The sequence below is a fragment of the Rattus norvegicus genome, chromosome 1, assembly GCF_021556685.1.
Source record: "Rattus norvegicus strain SHRSP/BbbUtx chromosome 1, alternate assembly SHRSP_T2T, whole genome shotgun sequence".
NCBI classification, from domain to species: Eukaryota; Metazoa; Chordata; class Mammalia; order Rodentia; family Muridae; genus Rattus; species Rattus norvegicus.
In genome coordinates, this window is record NC_141534.1 from 195,516,665 (window position 1) to 195,526,584 (window position 9,920).

Consider the following 9,920-nt stretch of genomic DNA (forward strand, 5'->3'; position numbering starts at 1 on the left):
GCTGCCTCTTCCTCCCAAGTGCTGGGATTAAAGGCTCATCCGACCTCCTGGTTTGAGCTATACTCTTAAGGTAAGTATATGTTCTGTTCTTTTTTCTTTTTCTTTTTCTTTTTCTTTTTTTTTGGAGCTGGGGACCGAACCCAGGGCCTTGAGCTTGCTAGGCAAGCGCTCTACCACTGAGCTAAATCCCCAACCCATATATGTTCTGTTCTTTACAGTACGCTCTTCCACCTAAGTGAGGAGACAAATAAGAGTTTCTGAATGGATTCTAGGGTCAGCTAAGGAAACACTAATGAATCAACGCCAAAAATGTTTTCCTTGTCTGAAAATGTTGGTAAAAGTGCAACATTACATCAGATATACCAGGGTATTTGTGCTATGCCACTTCTCAAAGTGCTGGGAAGATAGAGAGACCTTTCAGTGCTGGGAAAAATGGAGGCATTCTGAAGCCAAGCTTTTGATATTACATTTCCTGATAAAAGAGATGGTTTCTTTTAAGAAAAAGGTTCCAGCTCCAGGTCACTATTTATTTATTTTATTTCTGAACTGACCTCAGGGGAAAAACATAAAACAAAGAAAACTGATTGTCACTGTTAGAAAAAAAAACATTCCTTAGATAATGCTAAATTTTTTTTGTCCATTTCTGGTAAAGGGCAAGGTGAGTACACAGGACTATGGAGTACAGAAAAACAGAATAGAATAGGTTGGTCCTGGTGGTGAACACCTGCAATGCCAGTACTTGGGAGGTAAGGGTGGGATCAGGAACGCAAGGCTAATTTTGGCTACATGGTTAGTTCAAGGCCAGCCTGGGCTGCAGGAAGCCCTGTCTCAACCCTACCTCTCCTTCTACAAACAAAAGGAAACAAATACATTTAATAAATAATGACTGGGTTGGGGTACAGCACAGTGATATAGCACTTGTGTAGCACATGAGAGGCAAACGAAACAAAACATACAACAAACAAAAAGCTAATGCCAAGGCTGTTGCCTCCCCAGAGCTGAGTGTGTTCTGTCTGGATCAACTGCACCAGGCAGGACTGATTCTCCTGTGAGGAATGTGCTTAGGCAAGCATGGCAGCTCATACTGGCAATTCCAGCCCTTGGGAGGCTGAGACAGAGGGACCAGCTCCAAGTTAACCTCATCTACATAGCAAGATTGAGACTAGCCTGGGCTATTATAAGATCTTCTCTCAAAAAAATGTGTTCAGGGTCTGGAAGCCACCCTGCTTCTGGTAGGGCTACTCTACTGAAGACTGTTTGGGCAGTGCCATGTCATCAGAAAAGAACCTGGATGTCTGTTCCACCACTCCAAAAGGCAGTCCAAATATCCGGAAATGGGCTCAACCTGGGCTATAGCAGGATTCCTGGCAGTTAGATAAAAGCCAGCATTCCTTGGAAACTTGTGACAATGATTCCACCTACCCAAGGGAGTCATTTCTCTTACCCGAGGGACGCATGGCTATCTGTGGTACCTGTTACACATCAAAGCTCATGCTGGCCCCTCTCAGTATTACAAGAATCTGCTACACATTTCAAGATCCATGCTAACATCCCAACCCTTCTTACCCATTTCCTCCCCTACCCTAAACTCCCTCCAGCTTCCATTTGTTCATTACTCACTTGCCTTATTACCCTGTGATTCTTTCTGTTTGTTCTCCCTCACCTCCCCCTCTCTCCTCTGCTCCTGCTTCTTTCATTATGTTTTCTTTATTCTCTGTGCCCTGCTATTCTCCCCTCTTCTCATAGATAGCCCTGACCATGACTAGTCTGCTGGCCAGGTTTAGTTTACTTCTTTCTTTGCTCTAGACTCTTTCAGATGCCTCTTGCTGCTTTCTCTTCTCTTCTCCTCCCCTGTCCTCCCCCACCCCATCTACAAAAATCCTTTCCCCTCAATCATACCATGGAGCCATCACGTCATCAGTTTACATAGTAGTTAAAATATATCAAGAAATTCATTCATCTCATTTAGATTTTCCACTTTGGTAGAATATAGATTTTTTTTTAAAAAGATTTATTTATTTATTACATATACAACATTCTCCCTGCATGTATGCTTGCATGCCAGAAGAGGGCATAGGTTCCCACTACAGATGGTTGTGAGCCACTATGTGGTTGCTGGGAATTGAACTCAGGACCTCTGGAAGAACAGACAGTGCTCTTAACCTCTGAACCATTCCTCCAGCCCAGAATCCAGAATATAGATTTTTTTCTCTTTTTTCTTTTTTTTCAGAGCTGGGGACTGAATCCAGGGCCTTGCGCTTGCTAGGCAAGCGGCAAGCGCTCTACCACTGAGCTAAATCCCCAACCCCCTGACTTCACTCTTGACTGGCATCTATTCCTGGAGTTCTCCTTGTGGAAAGAATGACTGCCCTCTTTCCATTTTACTCAACCAGAAATGCCCACCTCCTACTCCAGTCACATGCTCTCCAAGGAACAGATTGGCATCAGGTTACCAGCTCCACCTTTCCTCTTTTATCCAATACGTCCTGTGAGAACCTGTCACCTACTAGATCCAGAAATAGTACTTTGGTCTTAAATGAACTGCATCACTTCAAGTGTGACTTCCTTTAAGTGAAATGCATCATGTGCCATTTGGTGAATGGTTCCTGATAGGTAAAGAGAATCTCTGGGCTGGAGTTTGAGGAGTGGTTAGCTCATTGGGAGAGAAATCCTCTGCCTTTGAAGACACTGACTGTAGGGTGCTTCCCTGGCAAACTAGATGGGCCCCGTTGTAGCTCCTAGGGTTGAGAGGAGGCCAGGAGAGGATGCAGGCGACAGCAAGACTGTGGCTGGAGACCACAGATGTGTATAGCTCTATGGCCCAAGTACAGAAAGCTTCCTGAACTTTTCTGGTAAATACGGTAAATGGGGCTTTGTGGGTTCTTCAGTAACTTATGCCATAGTAGATATTTCTCTTGGTTGTTTGTTTGAGACCCCGGCTCAAATGTGAAAAAAAAAACCAGTTAGCCATTATAGGAATCAATTTTAAAAATGTTTACCACTGGGAGTGGGAGAGATGGCTCAGGAGTTACGACACTGGCTGCTACTTCAGGAGCCCAGGTATGGTTCTGAGCACCCACAGTTACCTGTAACTCCAGTTCTAGGGAGTTCTAGGGAATCTGACTACTCCCCCATTTTTGACCTCCACAGGCATATAAACAGTGCACTCGCATACATGAAGGCAAAATACTCAATTACATAAAGTAAAAATAAATACATATTTAAAAATATATGTAGCTGTGGGAAGCAGTGTAGCAGTGGAGTGCTTGGTTGGCACACATCAGTCCCTCGGCTCAGTCCTCAGCACTGTGGGCTGCATATGCTCACACAAAGAAAAAAGAAGGAGAGCTTCTTTTGGTAATATAACCTCATTCTAATTGTAATAATAACACCATATAACTAATTTTTTTTCCTTTTTCTTTTTTTTGGAGCTGGGGACCGAACCCAGGGCCTTGCCTTTGCTAGGCAAGCGCTCTACCACTGAGCTAAATCCCCAACCCCTTAATTTTTTATAAGCTAGAGAAATCCATGCGAATTCATGAATCTGTTGTAACCCCCAAAATACTTTTCCAGTTTCACACCTTCTAGACACAAACAAGGTTAGGAAGGGCTGAGCTTTTTGCCCCCTTGTGGTTGTAGAGGTGTATGAACTTGTACATTGAACCATATGTGCATCAAAATATTTTTTTTCTATAGTGTTTGTTTTATAACAAGAATTTTATTTTATTTTTCAAGACAGGGTTTCTCTGTGCAAGAGTTCTGGCCATTCTGGATCTTGCTTTGTAGACTAGGCTGGCCTTGAACTCATAGAGATTGGCCTGGCTCTGCCTCCTGAATGCTGGGATTAAAGGCATGTGTCACCATACCTGGCTAACAAGTATTATTATATAAGGTGTATTGTTATATTATGTATAATATACTATGTGTAATATTATATGTGTGTATTATCGTATTAGGTGCAATCTGGCATCTGGCAATAGTTGCTCATGTGTGTAATTTTAACACTCAAGAGGCAAGAGCTGGATGTCTGCCATATGTATCAGGCCAGACTAAGCAACATAGGAAGGCCCTGTCTTTCAGCTTTCTGCCTGCATGTATGCCTGCAGGCCAGAAGAGGGCACCAGACCTGATTATAGATGGTTGTGAGCCACCATGTGGTTGCTGGGAATTGAGCTCAGGACCTCTGGAAGAGCAGACCGTGCTCTTAATCTCTGAGCCATCTCTCCAGCCCAGGCCCTGTCTTTTTTTTTTTTTTTTCTTTTTCTTTTTTTCGGAGCTGGTGACCGAACCCAGGGCCTTGCGCTTGCTAGTCAAGCGCTCTACCACTGAGCCAAATCCCCAACCCCAGGCCCTGTCTTAAAAGGAAAATAATCAGACCAGGTGTGGTGACCCACATCTATAATCCTAGCACATGAAAGAAGTAGGAAGAGGATCATGAGTTTAAGGCATCCTTGGCCACAGAGGTAGTTGGAGGAGATCCTGGGCTTTGTGAAATCTTGTCTCAAAGAAGCCAGGTCGGGGAGGGGGGCATGCTGGGCACGTTGAAGATGCTGTCAGTTCAAGGCCAGCTTGGTCTGCAGAGTGAGTTCTAGGATAGCCAGGGATACACAGAGAAGCCCTGTTCTGTCTTGAAAAAGCAGGGGTGGGGTTGGGGAGAGCAAAATAAGGCTAGGTTTGTTGCTGCAGGCTTTTAATCTCAGCACCTGAGAATCAGAGACAGGAGGATCTCTGGGAGTTTGAGCCCAGTGTGGGCTACATAACAAATTCCAGGCCAGCCAGAGTTACTTAGTGAGATCCTGTCTCAAAAAAGGGAGTGGTAGAGAGAGCTGGGGCTGCATCTCAGTTGGAAGAGTGTTTACCTAGCCTGTAGGAACCTGGGTTCCATCCTCAGCCCCCCTTAAAACTGGGGGGTAGTTATATTTTTGTCAACTTGAGATAAGACAACTGCATTTGGGAACCCAGACTCTCAATTGAGAAGAATGGCCTGGAGAACATTTCCTTAGTTAATGATCACGTGCAAAGACCCAGCCCACTGTGGGCCCACCCAGGGCAGATAGATGGTCCTGAGCTGTTTTAGAAAGCAGGCTGAGCAGGCCATGGAAGGCAAGCCAGTAGGCAGTGTACCTCCTTGGCTTCTGTTTCAGTTTCAGCTTTCGTGTTCCTGCATTAAGTTTCTGTCCCATCTTTCATTGGTAGCACATTGTAATGTGGAAGTGTAAGTCAAATAAAGTCGTCCCTTCCCAAGTTACTTTAGTCAAAGCAGGGTTTACACATCTTTTTGCTTTTGAAAATACTGAAATAACCCAAAAGATGCTCCAATATATAACAAAGACACATGCTCCTCTATGTTCATAGTAGCCTTATTTATAATAGCCAAAAGCTGGAAAGAACCCAGATGCCGGGGCTGGGGATTTAGCTCAGTGGTAGAGCGCTTACCCAGGAAGTGCAAGGCCCTGGGTTCGGGCCCCAGCTCTGAAAAAAAGAACCAAAAAAAAAAAAAAAAAGAAAAAAAAAAAGAACCCAGATGCCATTCAACAGAGGAATGGATACAGAAAATGTGGTACATTTACACAACTCAGCTATTAAAAACAATGACTTTCATAAAATTCATAGGCAAATGGATGGAACTAGAAAATATCATCCTGAGTGAGGTAACCCAAACACACACACAAAAAAAAAACACACATGGTATGCATTCACTGATAAGTGGTTATTAGCCCCAAAGCTCCGGAATACCCAAGGTACAATCCACAGACCACATGGCGCTCAAGAAGAAGGATGACCAAAGTGCGGATGCTTCAATCCTTCTTAGAAGGAACAAAAATATTCACAGGAGGAAATACGGAGATAAAGTTTGGAGCAGAAACGAAGGAAAGGCCATCCAGAGACTGCCCCACCTGATGATCCAGCTCATATACAGACACCAAACCCAGACAATATTGCTGATGCCAAGAAGTGCAAGAGGCACGGATCCTGATATAGCTGTCTCCTGAGAGGTTCTGCTAGAGCATGACTAATACAGAGGCAGATACTCACAGCCAACCATAGAACTGAGAACAAGATCCCCATTGGAGGAGTTAGAGAAAAGATTGAAGAAACTGAAGGGGTTTGCAACCCCATAAGAACAACAATACCAACAAACCAGAACTTCAGGGACTAAACCACCATCCAAAGAGCACACATGGACAGACCGATGGCTCCAGCTACATATGTAGCAGAGGATGGATGGCCTTGATGGGCAACATTTGGAGGAGAAGCCCTTGGACCTGCCAAGGCTTGGTGCCCAGTGCAGGGGAATGCCAGGGTGGTGAGTTGGGAAGGGGTGGGTGAAACACCCTTATAGAAGCAGGGTGAGGGGGATGGCATGGGGGATGTTGTGGACTGGAAACTGGGAAAGGGGATAACATTTGAAATGTAAATTAAAAAAAATCCAACAAGGGGGCTGGAGAGATGGCTCAGTGGTTAAGAGCACTGACTGCTCTTCCAGAGGTCCTGAGTTCAAATCCCAGCAACCACATGGTGGCTCACAACCATCTGTAATGAGATCTGATGCGCTCTTCTGGTGGGTCTGAAGACAGCTACAGTGTGCTCATATATAATAAATAAATCTTTTTTTTTTTTCCGGAGCTGGGGACTGAACTCAGTGCTAGGCAAGCGCCCTACCACTGAACTAAATCCCCAACCCCTAAATAAATCTTAAAAAAAAAAAAATCCAACAGAAAATACGCAAATAGCTTAAGACAAAGCTGGAGCAAAGTTCCCTAGATCTGGGCACTTTTTTTTTTTTAAAAGATTTATTTATTTTATGTATATGAGTACACTGTAGCTGTCTTCAGACACACCAGAAGAGGGCATCAGACCTCATTACAGATGGTTGTGAGCCACCATGTGGTTGCTGGGATTTGAACTCAGGACCTCTGGAAGAGCAGTCAGTGCTCTTAACCACTGAGCCATCTCTCCAGCCCCTGGGCACTTTTTAATATATTTTAATTATTATCCCTTGGGAGACAGAGGCAGGTGGATCTCTGAGTTCGAGGCCAGCCTGGTCTATAGAGCAAGTTCCAGGACAGCCAAGGCTACACAGAGAGACCCTGTCAGTAAAAACTAAACCAAACAACCAACCAAACCAAACAACCAAAAAGACTACACAGATGAGCTGGCAAGATGGTTCATGAGCAAAGGTTGCTTGTAGCTAAGTCCGGTGACCTAAGTTCCATCCCTGGAACCCACATGGTGCAAAAAGATAACTGACTGCCTTGAGCTGGCTAAGTACACACCTGTACACACACACACACACACACACACACACACACACACACACACACAAACACAAACACATACACACACACCCTACCCACAACACATATACCATATACACCACATACCAAACACACCATAGACACCACATACACATACCACATCCCCCATATAACACATATCCCCCACACTAAATGAACAAATGTAAAACAATAATATACATTATAGATAAACATTAAAGACTGCATAAAGAAGGCTGGAAGCCCCTCAGTGATAGGATGCCTTGCCTTAGGTCCATGGCTAATAACTGAGAAATCACACAGAAAAGCTCTCAGCCAGAGAGTGGATTTGATATATTTTGGTTTTGTTTCTGAGATAGGGTCTTGTCATGTAGCCCTGGGTGGCCCGGAACTCTATCTGTAAACCAGGCTGGCCTTGAACTTGCTGTGATACTCTTGCCTCTGCCTCCCAAGTTTTGGGCAGTATTTTCTCAGGCTAAAAATTTCTTGAACCATTAGTATGTCAATATAACTTCCGAACTTCAAAACTTCTGGTAAACTATAATCCAGCAATTTCCCCACAGTTAGATATATTTTGATATGATTATCAAAATATTTCCAAATTGTTTGGGGACTGTCCTACAGAGTTTAGTTTATTATCAACAACAGAAAAAGTGCCACTTACTAGTCCTGTTGAGCAAAAAGCTACATTATTTCCCTCTGTGAACTGAAATAAGCTGTGCCCATATCTCTGATTTTATATCGAGGTTTCCTTCTTCTCTACCTTCCCCTTTCCCCTTTTGAAACAGGGTCTTGGGCTGGAGAGATGGCTCAGTGGTTAAGAGCACTGACTGCTCTTCCAGAGGTCCTGAGTTCAATTCTCAGCAACCACATGGTGGCTCACAACCATCGATAATGAGATCTGATGCCCTCTCCTGGTACATCTGAAGACAATGACAATGTATTTATATACTTAAAAATAATTCTAAAAAAATGAAGATTTATTTACTTTTATGTATATGAGAGATCCCATTTCAGATGGTTGTGAGTGAGTGCTGGGAATTGAACTCAGGACCAGGGGATTCAACATTCTCACACATTCATATAAAATAAAAATACTAAACTATTAAAAAAAGATAGATGTGTGTGTGTGTGTGTGTGTGTGTGTGTGTGTGTGTCTCTGTGTGTGCCATGTATGTACAAGTGCCTTCAGAGTCCACAAGAAAGAGTCAACATTTCCTGGAGCTGAAGTTACAGGCAGTTGTGAGCTGCATGAAGTATGTGCTGGGAATCGAAGCCAGCTTCTCTGCACACTTATGTGTACCATCTCTCTGGCCCTGCTATTGATCTCACAGAGGCCTCACAGATCTGCCTGCTTCTGCTAGGATTAAGGCCCGTGCCACCATCACCTTGCTATAGAAATTATTTTTTTGGGTTGGGGATTTTTTTTGGTTGGTTGCCTAGGGAGCGCTTGCCTAGAAAAAAATTTTTTTTTTTTCGGAGCTGGGGACCGAACCCAGGGCCTTGCGCTTGCTAGGCAAGTGCTCTACCACTGAGCTAAATCCCCAACCCCTAGAAATTATTTTTAAAAGAACAGTTATTTATCTTATTATGGTCAGGCCCAGCTAAAGGTGATTTACAAGCCAGGCGTGGTGGTACACAACTTTAATCCTAGTACTTGGGAGGCAAAGGAGCTCTGAGTTCCAGACCAGCCTGGTCTACAGAGTAAGTTCTAGGACAGCCAGGGCTACAATGAGAACCCCTGTCTTACCCATACGTTCCCCCAAAAAGGTGGTTTACAAATGAAAAGTCACACAATATAATAGATTTACACTGCGCGCGCGCGCTCTCTCTCTCTCTTCTCTCTTTCTCTCTCTCAATTTTGTTTTTTTCAAGGATCTTACTTTACTCTAGACTGGCTAGAACTCATTTGGAAGCCTAACCTGGCCTTGAACTCATGGCAGGCTTCCTACTTCAGCCTCTTTTGAGCCATCACATCCGACTTATTCTTGTTAGGATCGATAAGAGACAGGACTGCCCAATACTGGCTGCAGGACTTTTATATGGCTGAGTAAAATCCAATCCCTGTTCTCTTCCCTGGATCCAGGAGGAAGGCAATCTTCAGACAAGCTGCAGTTTAGAGGAGGCCTGGGCCTGCCTGTCTCCTGCCTGCTTCTGGCCATCTCTCCACACTGTCCCTTGGATCAGTGATGTTTCCTGAGAAGAGGACAATGCCTATCTTTTCTCTAATGCCCCCTCTCAGGACAGCTAGAGTGGCTTCACAGAGTAGGCTCTCAGTCAAGCTTGATCCTCTTTGTTCCTATCATGTTTGGGCTGACAAGTACTTCATTCACTTGGTAAACTCTCAGTAGAAATGTCATCTCCTCAGACTCATCCTAACCTCCTCATTGCAAAACGAATCACCTGATCTCTGTGATCCCAGACTCCCTGGTATTGGAATTACTGTTGGTCGCTTGCCCACACGTGGATACTAGGAATTGAACCTGAGTCCTCTCTAGAGCAGCTATCTCTCTAGCTCCCTTGAATTTCATTTTGTCCTTGAACTGACAAAAAGTGTACATGCTTTAAAATGCTTTAATCATTTCATGTAACCAAGAAGCATTTTGTAGTTTCACAGACTTAGATTTTAAAGATCAGAATGCC